Here is a 17,227-nt window from a genome sequence, read left to right on the forward strand (position 1 = left end):
TCTTTAAGCTCTTCATCTATTCATCCAAATTAGGCCTTAACATGCTTGAATTGCATGAATTATGCTCTCTTGCTCTATTTGCCTACAAAACACACAAAGGGAGGCAAATAACTTAGAATTATAGGAAACTAAGCAAAAGAAGTAAGTAAATTGGGCATGTATGTGTATGAAATTATGAGCTTAACAGTGAGTTTTGAGTGAAATCCAATCAATAGAAGTATGGAATACACCAACCACTCCAATTAGGAACGAACTGCCGTTGAACTTGAATTGTCCAATTTGGAACACCAATTGATTTCGGATCGAGCCCAAAACTTGGGCAACATCATAATATGGTGGGAGGAGTCATATGGTCAGTTTTAAGTGAAATCCAATCGCTAGAAGTATGGAATACACCAACCACTGCAATTAGGAACGAAGTGCCGTTGAACTTGAATTGTCCAATTTCTAACACCTATTGATTTCGGATCGAACCCCAAACTTGTGCAACATCATAATATGGTGGGAGGAGTCATTTGGTGAGTTTTGAGTGAAATCCAATCGCTAGAAGTATGGAATACACCAACCACTCCAATTAGGAACGAACTGCCGTTGAACTTGAATTGTCCAATTTCGAACACCAATTGATTTCGGATCGAGCCCAAAACTTGGGCAACATCATAATATGGTGGGAGGAGTCATTTGGTGAGTTTTGAGTGAAATCCAATCGCTAGAAGTATGGAATACACCAACCACTCCAATTAGGAACGAACTGCCGTTGAACTTGAATTGTCCAATTTGGAACACCAATTGATTTCGGATCGAGCCCAAAACTTGGGCAACATCATAATATGGTGGGAGGAGTCATTTGGGGAGTTTTGAGTGAAATCCAATCGCTAGAAGTATGGAATACACCAACCACTCCAATTGGGAACGAACTGCCGTTGAAATTGAATTGTCCAATTTCTCACACCTATTGATTTCGGATCGAGCCCAAAACTTGGGCAGCAGCATAATATGGTGGGAGGAGTCATTTGGTAAGTTTTGAGTCAAATCCAATCGCTAGAAGTATGGAATACACCAACCACTCCAATTAGCAACGAACTGCCGTTGAACTTGAATTGTCCAATTTGGAACAGCAATTGATTTCGGATCGAGCCCAAAACTTGGGCAACATCATAATATGGTGGGAGGAGTCATATGGTGAGTTTTGAGTGAAATCCAATGTTGCTTCGATTCAGCTGCACCAAAATGGTTTCAACTGCATCCTCAACTTGTGATACTCGCAAGTGCACGAGCCGTTTGGTATTATAGCATATGTAAGTGCGAGGTCGATCCCACGAGGATTGGTGATTGAATGATTCAATTTGTTTCCCCTACACAAAATAGAAATGAAAAAAGAAAATAAATAAAACAAGAAAGAATGAAATAACTCAAGCAAATAAGTTCCCAAGTTCAATTAGATTAACGGATTGATTCTAGCTAAAGTATGATTAAGCCATGGTGTTTGGTCATAACCTTGTGTTCCTAATTCCCTAATTTGATCATTTGTTGTCTAACCTAAAACTAAGCATTAGGAACCCATTAAGCATAGAAGAACAATTTAAACAACCAAGCATGTATCTAATCCCTGTTGTCGAATGTCCATACATACTCTTCCTATTCATAGTTCAATTCGAATTAAAGCATGGTGTCTACTCTTAATTCAAACCAAGATAGCTAACATGCAAGCCTAAATGGTGATCAATCATTCAAACTAGCATATTAACTTATAAGCATAATAAATAAGAACAAAAATCATAATTGAAACTTGGAAACTAATTAAACTTGAATACTTAAGAAAGAATGTACATTACAAATAAAAGTAAAGTCGAACTTGAAAAACTTAAGGAGAATTTCAGCACAAATATTTCATTACAACAATTGAAAACTAGAAAGGAAACTAAGAGAATTTGAGGGAGAGAAGGGAAGGGAGCTCTAGAGAAGTGTTTGAGAGCTCCCCCCCTTGGGGTGTGTTTTGAAGCTTGAAGGCTTCTCTATTTATAGGGCTAAGAGGGAGGAACAACATGATGAAATCCAACACCACCATTCCTCTTTTAATACAACCCATAACTCACACTTCATCTTGTCTATGTTAGTGTGGTTGGAATCAATCTCATCCCATACTTCTTTTGCTGCACCTCAAGCATCTTCACATGGGTTCAAAGGTGATCAGTTGTGGCTGCCTTTGCTGCCAACCCATGTGGTTGCCTTTTGGTTGCCAACCCATGTGGTTGCCTTTTGGTTGCTGAAAAACGAGTTTTCTGAACCGGTCTTGGTGTAGGAAGGCCAGAGGTTTCAAAACGTATCCAATGGTGCCCAAATTTGGATATGTTATAGTAGACACCCATTGGAACAACTGCTATGAAGAAAGTATTCCAATCGGAGCAGTAGAAGTGTGCGTTTTGGGCCTTGCAATTTGGCTGCCGAACAGAGACTGGAATTGACTTCATTTCATTTATGCTTTACATGCATGCACATGCTTTCTCTTTAATAGCTCCATCATGTACCAACTTGATCCTTTAGACGTTCATAGCTGGAATGCCTCCCCACTTCACTCATTATGTTGGATCCAAAGTCAATTGCAGCATGGGTGAGGCACATGGCTTAAAGGAGGAGACAAGGCTCAAAGCTGGCAGCTGCAAATCCTCCTGAGCATGGTTCAGTGTTGGACGGGCTAAGGACTCCACATATGTTCAATTGGGCTGAATTTTGGATATGTTATACTAGACACCCAATGAAGAATGTCTCCTCATCCGAGTTGTACAGATTGCTGAAATGAGACCTGCAAGGTGACTTACGAAACTGGACTGACAAGGAGTGTGGCCCAACTTTGGTTTTGTCTTTAAGCTCTTGCTCTTATGCCAATCAGCCCTTAACATGCATGGATTGCATCAAATGTGATCTCTTGCTATCTTAACCTACAAAACACACAAATAGAGGTAAGTGACTCAAAATAAAGAGAAACTAAGCAAAATCACTAAGTAAAGAAGGCAAGCAAGTGTATGAAATTATGGACTTATCAAAACAGAAAATGGATTAAAAGCACAAGTTTAACTCAATAACATAACCAAATCATAAGCTAGAAGGGTAAAAAATGATATACAATTATGAACCGATCATCCAATCGCTAGAAGTATGGAATACACCAACCACTCCAATTAGGAACGAAGTGCCGTTGAACTTGAATTGTCCAATTTCTAACACCTATTGATTTCGGATCGAACCCCAAACTTGTGCAACATCATAATATGGTGGGAGGAGTCATTTGGTGAGTTTTGAGTGAAATCCATTCGCTCGAAGTGTGGAATACACCAACCACTCCAATTAGGAACGAACTGCCGTTGAACTTGAATTGTCAAATTTCGAACACCTATTGATTTCGGATCGAGCCCAAAACTTGGGCAACATCATAATATGGTGGGAGGAGTCATTTGGTGAGTTTTGAGTGAAATCCAATCGCTAGAAGTGTGGAATACACCAACCACTCCAATTAGGAACGAACTGCCGTTGAACTTGAATTGTCCAATTTCTCACACCTATTGATTTCGGATCAAGCCCAAAACTTGGGCAACAACATAATATGGTGGGAGGAGTCATTTGGTGAGTTTTGAGTGAAATCCAATCGCTAGAAGTATGGAATACACCAACCACTCCAATTCGGAACGAATCGCCGTTGAACTTGAATTGTCCAATTTGGAACACCTATTGATTTCGGATCGAGCCCAAAACTCGGGCAACATCATAATATGGTGGGAGGAGTCATTTGGTGAGTTTTCAGTGAAATCCAATCGCTAGAAGTATGGGATACACCAACCACTCCAATTAGGAACGAACTGCCGTTGAACTTGAATTGTCAAATTTCGAACACCTATTGATTTCGGATCGAGCCCCAAACTTGGGCAACATCATAATATGGTGGGAGGAGTCATTTGGTGAGTTTTGAGTGAAATCCAACAGCTAGAAGTGTGGAATACACCAACCACTCCAATTAGGAACGAACTGCCGTTGAACTTGAATTGTCCAATTTGGAACACCTATTGATTTCGGATCAAGCCCCAAACTTGGGCAACATCATAATATGGTGGGAGGAGTCATTTGGTGTGTTTTGAGTGAAATCCAATCACTAGAAGTATGGAATACACCAACCACTCCAATTAGGAACGAACTTCCGTTGAACTTGAATTGTCCAACTTCTCACACCTATTGATTTCGGATCGATCCCCAAACTTGTGCAACGTCATAATATGGTGGGAGGAGTCATTTGGTGAGTTTTGAGTGAAATCCAATCGCTAGAAGTATGGAATACACCAACCACTCCAATTACGAACGAACTGCCGTTGAACTTGAATTGTCCAATTTGGAACACCTATTGATTTCAGATCGAGCCCAAAACTTGTGCAATATCATAATATGGTGGGAAGAGTCATTTGGTGAGTTTTGATTGAAATCCAATCGCTAGAAGTACGAATTGCCGTTGAACTTGAATTGTGGAATTTCTCACACCTATTGAATTCGGATCGAGCCCAAAACTTGGGCAACATCATAATATGGTAGGAGGAATCATTTGGTGAGGTTTGAGTGAAATCCAATCGCCAGAAGTATGGAATACACCAACCACTCCAATTAGGAACGAACTGCCGTTGAACTTGAATTGTCCAATTTCTCACACCTATTGATTTCGGATCGAGCCCAAAACTTGGGCAACATCATAATATGGTGGGAGGAGTCATTTGGTGAGTTTTGAGTGAAATCCAATTGCTAGAAGTATGGAATACACCAACCACTCCAATTAGGAACGAACTGCCGTTGAACTTGAATTGTCCAATTTCTCACACCTATTGATTTCGGAACGAGCCCAAAACTTGGGCAACATTATAATATGGTGGGAGGAGTCATTTGGTGAGTTTTGAGTGAAATCCCATCGCTAGAGGTAGGGAATACACCAACCACTCCAATTAGGAACTAACTGCCGTTCAACTTGAATTGTCCAATTTCTCACACCTATTGATTTCGGATCGAGCCCAAAACTTGGGCAACATCATAATATGGTGGGAGGAGTCATTTGGTGAGTTTTGAGTGAAATCCAATCGCTGGAAGTATGGAATACAGCAACCACTCCAATTAGGAACGAACTGCCGTTGAACTTGAATTGTCCAATTTCTCACACCTATTGATTTCGGTTCGAGCCCAAAACTTGGGCAACATCATAATATGGTGGGAGGAATCATTTGGTGAGTTTTGAGTCAAATCCAATCGCTAGAAGTATGAAATACACCAACTACTCCAGTTTGGAACGAACTGCCGTTGAACTTGAATTGTCCAATTTCTCACACCTATTGATTTCCGATTGAGCCCAAAACTTGTGCAACGTGGTAATATGGTGGGAGGAGTCATTTGGTGAGTTTTGAGTGAAATCCAATCGCTGGAAGTATGAAATACAGCAACCACTCCAATTAGGAAAGAACTGCCGTTGAACTTGAATTGTCCAATTTCTCACACCTATTGATTTCGGATCGAGCCCAAAACTTGGGCAACATCATAATATGGTGGGAGGAATCATTTGGTGAGTTTCGAGTCAAATCCAATCGCTAGAAGTATGAAATACACCAACTACTCCAGTTTGGAACGAACTGCCGTTGAACTTGAATTGTCCAATTTCTCACACCTTTTGATTTCCGATTGAGCCCAAAACTTGTGCAACGTGGTAATATGGTGGGAGGAGTCATTTGGTGAGTTTTGAGTCAAATCCAATCGCTAGAAGTATGGAATACACCAACCACTGCAATTAGGAACGAACTGCCATTGAACTTGAATTGTCCAATTTCTCACACCTACTGATTTCAGATCGAGCCCAAAACTTGGGCAACAACATAATATGGTGGGAGGAGTCATTTGGTGAGTTTTGAGTGAAATCCAATCGCTAGAAGTATGGAATACACCAACCACTCCAATTTGGAACGAACTGCCGTTGAACTTAAATTGTCCAATTTCTCACACCTATTGATTTCAGATCGAGCCCAAAACTTGGGCAACATCATAATATGGTGGGAGGAGTCATTTGGTGAGTTTTGAGAGAAATCCAATCGCTAGAAGTGTGGAATACACCAATCACTCCAATTAGGAACGAACTGCCGTTGAACTTGAATTGTCCAATTTCTCACACCTATTGATTACGGATCGAGCCCAAAACTTGGGCAACATCATAATATGGTGGGAGGAGTCAATTGGTGAGTTTTGAGTGAAATCCAATCGCTAGAAGTGTGGAATACACCAACCACTCCAATTAGGAACGAACTGCCGTTGAACTTGAATTGTCCAATTTCTCACACCTATTGATTTCGGATCGAGCCCAAAACTTGGGCAACATCATAATATGGTGGGAGGAATCATTTGGTGAGTTTTGAACTTGGGCAACATCATAATATGGTGGGAGGAATCATTTGGTGAGTTTTGAGTCAAATCCAATCGCTAGAAGTATGAAATACACCAACTACTCCAGTTTGGAACGAACTGCCGTTGAACTTGAATTGTCCAATTTCTCACACCTATTGATTTCCGATTGAGCCCAAAACTTGTGCAACGTGGTAATATGGTGGGAGGAGTCATTTGGTGAGTTTTGAGTGAAATCCAATCGCTAGAAGTATGGAATACACCAACCACTCCAATTAGGAACGAACTGTCGTTGAACTTGAATTGTCCAATTTCTCACACCTATTGATTTCGGATCGAGCCCAAAACTTGGGCAACATCATAATATGGTGGGAGGAGTCATTTGGTTAGTTTTGAGTGAAATCCAATCGCTAGAAGTTTTGAATCCACCAACCACTGCAATTAGGAACGAACTGCCGTTGAACTTGAATTGTCCAATTTGGAACACCTATTGATTTCGGATCGAACCCAAAACTTGGGCAACATCATAATATGGTGGGAGGAGTCATTTGGTGAGTTTTGAGTGAAATCCAATCGCTAGAAGTATGGAATACACCAACCACTCCAATTAGGTACGAATTGCCGTTGAACTTGAATTGTCCAATTTCTCACACCTATTGATTTCGGATCGAGCCCCAAACTTGGGCAACATCATAATATGGTGAGAGGAGTCATTTGGTGAGTTTTGAGTGAAATCCAATCGCTAGAAGTATGGAATACACCAACCACTCCAATTAGGAACGAACTTCCGTTGAACTTGAATTGTCCAATTTCTCACACCTATTGATTTCGGATCGAGCCCAAAACTTGGGCAACATCATAATATGGTGGGAGGAGTCATTTGGTGAGTTTTGAGTGAAATCCAATCGCTAGAAGTATGGAATACACCAACCACTCCAATTAGGAACGAACTGCCGTTGAACTTGAATTGTCCAATTTATCACACCTATTGATTTCGGTTCGAGCCCAAAACTTGGCCAACACCATAATATGGTGGAAGGAGTCATTTGGCGAGTTTTGAGTGAAATCCAATCGCTAGAAGTATGGAATACACCAACCACTCCAATTAGGAACGAACTGCCGTTGAACTTGAATTGTCCAATTTCTCACACCTATTTATTTTCGGATCGAGCCCCAAACTTGGGCAACATCATAATATGGTGGGAGGAGTGATTTGGTTAGTTTTGAGTGAAATTGTTGCGTAGATTAAGCTCCACCAAAATGGATTAAGCTGCATCCTCAACTTGTGATACTCGCAAGTGCAAGAGCCGTTGGTAGTTTAGCGTATGTAAGTGCGAGGTCGATTCCACAGGGATTGGTGATTGAATGATCCAACTCAGTTTTCCTATACAAAACATAAATGAAAACAAAAGGAAATAAATAAAACAAGGAAGAAAGAAAATAACTAACTCAAGTAGATAAGTTCCCAAGTTCAATTAGATTAACGGATTGATTCTAGCTAAAGTATGATTAAGCCATGGTGTTTGGTCATAACCTTGTGTTCCTAATTCCCTAATTTGATCATTTGTTGTCTAACCTAAAATTAAGCATTAGGAACCCATTAAGCATAGAAGAACAATTTAAACAACCAAGCATGTATCTAATCCCTGTTGTCGAATGTCCATACATACTCTTCCTATTCATAGTTCAATTCGAATTAAAGCATGGTGTCTACTCTTAATTCAAACCAAGATAGCTAACATGCAAGCCTAAATGGTGATCAATCATTCAAACTAGCATATTAACTTATAAGCATAATGAATAAGAACAAAAACCATAATTGAAACTTGGAAACTAATCAAACTTGAGACTAAAGAAAAGAGTTTACATAACAATGAAAATTAAAGTAGAACTTGGAAAGACTTAAAGGAAAATTTAGTAAAAGGATTTTCGTTACAATCAATTGAGAACTAGAAAGGAAAACTAAGAGAATTTGAGGGAGAGAAGGGAAGGGAGCTCTAGAGAAGTGTTTGAGAGCTCCCACCCTTGGGGTGTGTTTACAAGGTTAGAGAACCTCCCTATTTATAGGCCTAAGGAAGTGAAAAATCTGAATTCAATATGGCTAATGCATACAACACTTGTTTTATAAAATCTGAAATGGTTGATGCACTTGTATTAGAAAATTTGAATTGGTTGATGCACTTCACCAATAAATCCCACCAGCAGCCCTAGCTCATCTTCATGTCACCATGACCAAGCTTCCAACCAGAAACAATAGCTCATCCTGAGGTCAGCATTACCAGAAACTTCAAGGGCTTACGAATTGGGCTTCCCTTAAGCAAATTAAGACTTTAAACACTCAAACTTGAAGTTCAGAATGTCTTCTTTCCAGCCAAGGTCGGAGGAGGAAGTTAAGACCAAAACAAATTGCTAACTCATTTTGCGCGCTGATAAAATCTATCCTGAGCATGGCTCTGTGTTTGCTAGGTAACAGACTCCTTATTTATCCAATGGGGCTGAATGTTGGATATGTTATAGTACACACCCATTGGAACAACTTTCATGAAGAATGCTGCCTCATCCGAGCTGTGTAGGTTGCTGAAACAAAGCTTGCAATATGACCTACGGAACTGGACTGGCAGGGGGCTGTAGCCAACATGAGTTTGTCTTTTAAGCTCTTCATCCATTCATCCAAATTAGGCCTTAACATGCTTGAATTGCATGAATTATGCTCTCTTGCTCTATTTGCCTACAAAACACACAAAAGGAGGCAAATAACTTAGAAATCTAAGAAACTAAGCAAAAGAAGTAAGTAAATAGGGCATGTATATGTATGAAATTATGAGCTTAACAGAAATCCAATCGCTAGAAGTATGGAATACACCAACCACTCCAATTAGGAACGAACTGCCGTTGAACTTGAATTGTCCAATTTCTCACACCTATTGATTTCGGATCGAGCCCAAAACTTGGGCAACATCATAACATGGTGGGAGGAGTCATTTGGTGAGTTTTGAGTGAAATCCAATCGCTAGAAGTATGGAATACACCAACCACTCCAATTAGGAACGAACTGCCGTTGAACTTGAATTGTCCAATTTGGAACACCTATTGATTTCGGATCGAGCCCAAAACTTGGGCAACATCATAATATGGTGGGAGGAGTCATTTGGTGAGTTTTGAGTGAAATCCAATCACAAGAAGTATGGAATACACCAACCACTGCAATTAGGAACGAACTGCCGTTGAACTTGTATTGTCCAATTTGGAACACCTGTTGATTTCGGATTGAGCCCAAAACTTGGGCAACATCATAATATGGTGGGAGGAGTCATTTGGTGAGTTTTGAGTGAAATCCAATCACTAGAAGTATGGAATACACCAACCACTGCAATTAGGAACGAACTGTCGTTGAACTTGAATTGTCCAATTTGGAACACCTATTGATTTCGGATCGTGCCCAAAACTTGGGCAACATCATAATATGGTGGGAGGAGTCATTTCGTGAGTTTTGAGTGAAATCCAATCGCTAGAAGTATGGAATACACCAACCACTCCAATTAGGAACGAACTGCCGTTGAACTTGAATGGTCCAATTTCTCACACCTATTGATTTCGGATCGAGCCCCAAACTAGGGCAACATCATAATATGGTGGGAGGAGTCATTTGGGGAGTTTTGAGTGAAATCCAATCGCTAGAAGTTTGGAATACACCAACCACTACAATTAGGAACGAACTGCCGTTGAACTTGAATTGTCCAATTTCTCACACCTATTGATTTCGGATTGAGCCCAAAACTTGGGCAACATCATAATATGGTGGGAGGAGTCATTTGGTGAGTTTTGAGTGAAATCCAATCGCTAGAAGTATGGAATACACCAACCACTCCAATTAGGAACGAACTGCCGTTGAACTTGAATTGTCCAATTTCTCACACCTATTGATTTCGGATTGAGCCCAAAACTTGGGCAACATCATAATATGGTGGGAGGAGTCATTTGGTGAGTTTTGAGTGAAATCCAATCGCTAGAAGTATGGAATACACCAACCACTCCAATTAGGAACGAACTGCCGTTGAACTTGAATTGTCCAATTTCTCACACCTATTGATTTCGGATCGAGCCAAAAACTTGGGCAACATCATAATATGGTGGGAGGAGTCATTTGGTGAGTTTTGAGTGAAATCCAATCGCTAGAAGTATGGAATACACCAACCACTCCAATTTGGAACGAACTGCCACTGAACTTGAATTGTCCAATTTCTCACAGCTATTGATTTCGGATCGAGCCCAAAACTTGGGCAACATCATAATACGGTGGGAGGAGTCATTTGGGGAGTTTTGAGTGAAATCCAATCGCTAGAAGTATGGAATACACCAACCACTCCAATTACGAACGAACTGTCGTTGAAATTGAATTGACCAATTTCTAATTTCTCACACCTATTGATTTTGGATCGAGCCCAAAACCAGGGCAACATCGTAATATGGTGGGAGGAGTCATTGGTGAGTTTTGAGTGAAATCCAATCGCTAGAAGTATGGAATACACCAACCACTCCAATTAGGAACGAACTGCCGTTGAACTTGACTTGTCCAATTTCGAAAACCTATTGATTTCGGATCGAGCCCAAAACTTGGGCAACATCATAATATGGTGGGAGGAGTCATTTGGTGAGTTTTGAGTGAAATCCAATCGCTAGAAGTATGGAATACACCAACCACTCGAATTAGGAACGAACCGCCGTTGAACTTGAATTGTCCAATTTGGAACACCTACTGATTTCGGATCGAGCCCAAAAGTTGGGCAACAGCATAATATGGTGGGAGGAGTCATTTCGTGAGTTTTGAGTGAAATCCAATCGGTAGAAGTATGGAATACACCAACCACTCCAATTAGGAACGAACTGCCGTTGAACTTGAATGGTCCAATTTCTCACACCTATTGATTTCGGATCGAGCCCCAAACTAGGGCAACATCATAATATGGTGGGAGGAGTCATTTGGGGAGTTTTGAGTGAAATCCAATCGCTAGAAGTTTGGAATACACCAACCACTAGAATTAGGAACGAACTGCCGTTGAACTTGAATTGTCCAATTTCTCACACCTATTGATTTCGGATCGAGCCCAAAACTTGGGCAACATCATAATATGGTGGGAGGAGTCATTTGGTGAGTTTTGAGTGAAATCCAATCGCTAGAAGTATGGAATACACCAACCACTCCAATTAGGAACGAACTGCCGTTGAACTTGAATTGTCCAATTTCTCACACCTATTGATTTCGGATCGAGCCCAAAACTTGGGCAACATCATAATATGGTGGGAGGAGTCATTTGGGGAGTTTTGAGTGAAATCCAATCACTAGAAGTATGGAATACACCAACCACTCCAATTAGGAACGAACTACCGTTGAACTTGAATTGTCCAATTTCGAACACCTTTTGATTTCGGATCGAGCCCAAAACTTGGGCAACATCATAATATGGTGGGAGGAGTCATTTGGTCAGTTTTGAGTGAAATCCAATCGCTAGAAGTATGGAATACACCAACCACTCCAATTAGGAACGAACTGCCGTTGAACTTGAATTGTCCAATTTCTCACACCTATTGATTTCGGATCGAGCCCAAAACTTGGGCAACATCATAATATGTTGGGAGGAGACATTTGGTGAGTTTTGAGTGAAATGCAATCGCTAGAAGTATGGAATACACCAACCACTCCAATTAGGAACGAACTGCCGTTGAAATTGAATTGTCCAATTTGGAACACCTACTGATTTCGGATCGAGCCCAAAAGTTGGGCAACATCATAATATGGTGGGAGGACTCATTTGGTATGTTTTGAGTGAAATCCAATCGGTAGAAGTATAGAATACACCAACCACTCCAATTAGGAACGAACTGCCGTTGAACTTGAATGGTCCAATTTCTCACACCTATTGATTTCGGATCGAGCCCCAAACTAGGGCAACATCATAATATGGTGGGAGGAGTCATTTGGTGAGTTTTGAGTGAAATCCAATCGCTAGAAGTATGGAATACACCAACCACTCCAATTAGGAACGAACTGCCGTTGAACTTGAATTGTCCAATTTGGAACACCTATTGATTTCGGATCGAGCCCAAAACTTGGACAACAACATAATATGGTGGGAGGAGTCATTTGGTGAGTTTTAAGTGAAATCCAACAGCTAGAAGTATGGAATACACCAACCACTCCAATCAGGAACGAACTGCCGTTGAACTTGAATTGTCCAATTTCTCACACCTATTGATTTCGGATTGAGCCCAAAACTTGGGCAACATCATAATATGGTGGGAGGAGTCATTTGGTGAGTTTTGAGTGAAATCCAATCGCTAGAAGTATGGAATACACCAACCACTCCAATTAGGAACGAACTGCCGTTGAACTTGAATTGTCCAATTTCTCACACCTATTGATTTCGGATCGAGCCCAAAACTTGGGCAACATCATAATATGGTGGGAGGAGTCATTTGGGGAGTTTTGAGTGAAATCCAATCACTAGAAGTATGGAATACACCAACCACTCCAATTAGGAACGAACTACCGTTGAACTTGAATTGTCCAATTTCGAACACCTTTTGATTTCGGATCGAGCCCAAAACTTGGGCAACATCATAATATGGTGGGAGGAGTCATTTGGTCAGTTTTGAGTGAAATCCAATCGCTAGAAGTATGGAATACACCAACCACTCCAATTAGGAACGAACTGCCGTTGAACTTGAATTGTCCAATTTCTCACACCTATTGATTTCGGATCGAGCCCAAAACTTGGGCAACATCATAATATGTTGGGAGGAGACATTTGGTGAGTTTTGAGTGAAATGCAATCGCTAGAAGTATGGAATACACCAACCACTCCAATTAGGAACGAACTGCCGTTGAAATTGAATTGTCCAATTTGGAACACCTACTGATTTCGGATCGAGCCCAAAAGTTGGGCAACATCATAATATGGTGGGAGGAGTCATTTGGTATGTTTTGAGTGAAATCCAATCGGTAGAAGTATAGAATACACCAACCACTCCAATTAGGAACGAACTGCCGTTGAACTTGAATGGTCCAATTTCTCACACCTATTGATTTCGGATCGAGCCCCAAACTAGGGCAACATCATAATATGGTGGGAGGAGTCATTTGGTGAGTTTTGAGTGAAATCCAATCGCTAGAAGTATGGAATACACCAACCACTCCAATTAGGAACGAACTGCCGTTGAACTTCAATTGTCCAATTTGGAACACCTATTGATTTCGGATCGAGCCCAAAACTTGGGCAACATCATAATATGGTGGGAGGAGTCATTTGGTGAGTTTTGAGTAAAATCCAATAGCTAGAAGTATGGAATACACCAACCACTCCAATTAGGAACGAACTGCCGTTGAACTTGAATTGTCCAATTTGGAACACCTATTGATTTCGGACCGAGCCCAAAACTTGGGCAACATCATAATATGGTGGGATGAGTCATTTGGTGAGTTTTGAGTGAAATCCAATCGCTAGAAGTATGGAATACACCAACCACTCCAATTAGGAACGAACTGCCGTTGAACTTGAATTGTCCAATTTCTCACACCTATTGATTTCGGATCGAGCCCAAAACTTGGGCAACATCATAATATGGTGGGAGGAGTCATTTGGTGAGTTTTGAGTGAAATCCAATCGGTAGAAGTATGGAATACACCAACCACTCCAATTAGGAGCGAACTGCCGTTGAACTTGAATTGTCCAATTTGGAACACCTACTGATTTCGGATCGAGCCCAAAAGTTGGGCAACATCATAATATGGTGGGAGGAGTCATTTGATGAGTTTTGAGTGAAATCAAATCGGTAGAAGTATGGAATACACCAACCACTCCAATCAGGAACGAACTGCCGTTGAACTTGAATTGTCCAATTTCTCACACCTATTGATTTCGGATCGAGCCCAAAACTTGGGCAACATCATAATATGGTGGGAGGAGTGATTTGGTGAGTTTTGAGTGAAATCCAATCGCTAGAAGTATGGAATACACCAACCACTCCAATTAGGAACGACCTGCCGTTGAACTTGAATTGTCCAATTTCTCACACCTATTGATTTCGGATCGAGCCCAAAACTTGGGCAACATCATAATATGGTGGGAGGAGTCATTTGGGGAGTTTTGAATGAAATCCAATCGCTAGAAGTATGGAATACACCAACCACTCCAATTAGGAACGAACTGCCGTTGAACATGAATTGTCCAATTTCGAACATCTTTTGATTTCGGATCGAGCCCAAAACTTGGGCAACATCATAATACGGTGGGAGGAGTCATTTGGTGAGTGTTGAGTGAAATCCAATCGCTAGAAGTATGGAATACGCCAACCACTCCAATTAGGAACGAACTGCCGTTGAACTTGAATTGTGCAATTTGGAACACCTATTGATTTCGGATCGAGCCCAAAAGTTGGGCAACATCATAATATGGTGGGAGGAGTCATTTGGTGAGTTTTGAGTGAAATCCAATCACTAGAAGTATGGAATACACCAACCACTCCAATTAGGAACGAACTGCCGTTGAACTTGAATTGTCCAATTTCTCACACCTATTGATTTCGGATCGAGCCCCAAACCTGGGCAACATCATAATATGGTGGGAGGAGTCATTTGGTGAGTTTTGAGTGAAATCCAATCGCTAGAAATATGGAATACACCAACCACTCCATTTGGGAACGAATTGCCGTTGAACTTGAATTGTCCAATTCCGAACACCTATTGAATTGGGATCGAGCCCAAAACTTGGGCAACATCATAATATGGTGGGTGGAGTCATTTGGTTAGTTTTGAGTGAAATCCAATCGCTAGAAGTATGGAATACACCAACCACTCCAATTAGGAACGAACTGCCGTTGAACTTGAATTGTCCAATTTCTCACACCTATTGATTTCGGATCGAGCCCAAAACTTGGGCAACATCATAATATGGTGGGAGGAGTGATTTGGTGAGTTTTGAGTGAAATCCAATCGCTAGAAGTATGGAATACACCAACCACTCCATTTGGGAACGAACTGCCGTTGAACTTGAATTGTCCAATTTGTCACACCTATTGATTTCGGATCGAGCCCAAAACTTGGGCAACATCATAATATGGTGGGAGGAGTCATTTGGTGAGTTTTGAGTGAAATCCAATCGCTAGAAGTATGGAATACACCAACCACTCCAATTGGGAACGAAATGCCGTTGAACTTGAATTGTCCAATTTGGAACACCTATTGATTTCGGATTGAGCCCAACACTTGGGCAACATCATAATATGGTGGGAGGAGTCATTTGGTGAGTTCTGAGTGAAATCCAATCGCTAGAAGTATCGAATACACCAACCACTCCAATTAGGAACGAACTGCCGTTGAACTTGAATTGTTCAATTTCTCACACCTATTGATTTCGGATCGAGCCCAAAACTTGGGCAACATCATAATATGTTGGGAGGAGTCATTTGGTGAGTTTTGAGTGAAATGCAATCGCTAGAAGTATGGAATACACCAACCACTCCAATTAGGAACGAAATGCCGTTGAAAATGAATTGACCAATTTCTCACACCTATTGATTTCGGATCGAGCCCAAAACTTGGGCAACATCATAATATGGTGGGAGGAGTCATTTGGGGAGTTTTGAGTGAAATCCAATCACTAGAAGTTTGGAATACACCAACCACTCCAATTAGGAACGAACTACCGTTGAACTTGAATTGTCCAATTTCGAACACCTTTTGATTTCGGATCAAGCCCAAAACTTGGGCAACATCATAATATGGTGGGAGGAGTCATTTGGTGAGTTTTGAGTGAAATCCAATCGCTAGAAGTATGGAATACACCAACCACTCCAATTAGGAACGAACTGCCGTTGAACTTGAATTGTCCAATTTCGAACACCTATTGATTTCGGATCGAGCCCAAAACTTGGGCAACATCATAATATGGTGGGTGGAGTCATTTGGTTAGTTTTGAGTGAAATCCAATCGCTAGAAGTATGGAATACACCAACCACTCCAATTAGGAACGAACTGCCGTTGCACTTGAATTGTCCAATTTCGAACACCTATTGATTTCGGATCGAGCCCAAAACTTGGGCAACATCATAATATGGTGGGAGGAGTCATTTGGGGAGTTTTGAGTGAAATCCAATCACTAGAAGTATGGAATACACCAACCACTCCAATTAGGAACGAACTGCCGTTGAACTTGAATTGTCCAATTTCGAACATCTTTTGATTTCGGATCGAGCCCAAAACTTGGGCAACATCATAATACGGTGGGAGGAGTCATTTGGTGAGTGTTGAGTGAAATCCAATCGCTAGAAGTATGGAATACACCAACCACTCCAATTAGGAACGAACTGCCGTTGCACTTGAATTGTCCAATTTCGAACACCTATTGATTTCGGATCGAGCCCAAAACTTGGGCAACATCATAATATGGTGGGAGGAGTCATTTGGTGAGTTTTGAGTGAAATCGAATCACTAGAAGTATGGAATACACAAACCACTCCAATTAGGAACGAACCGCCGTTGAACTTGAATTGTCCAATTTCTCACACCTATTGATTTCGGATCGAGCCCAAAACTTGGGAAACATCATAATATGGTGGGAGGAGTCATTTGCTGAGTTTTGAGTGAAATCCAATCTCTAGAAGTATGGAATACACCCACCACTCCATTTGGGAACGAACTGCCGTTGAACTTGAATTGTCCAATTTGTCACACCTATTGATTTCGGATCGAGCCCAAAACTTAGGAAACATCATAATATGGTGGGAGGAGTCATTTGGTTAGTTTTGAGTGAAATCCAAT

This window comes from Prunus avium, chromosome 2, assembly GCF_965620075.1.
Source record: "Prunus avium chromosome 2, drPruAviu1.hap1.1, whole genome shotgun sequence".
Classification (NCBI taxonomy): Eukaryota; Viridiplantae; Streptophyta; class Magnoliopsida; order Rosales; family Rosaceae; genus Prunus; species Prunus avium.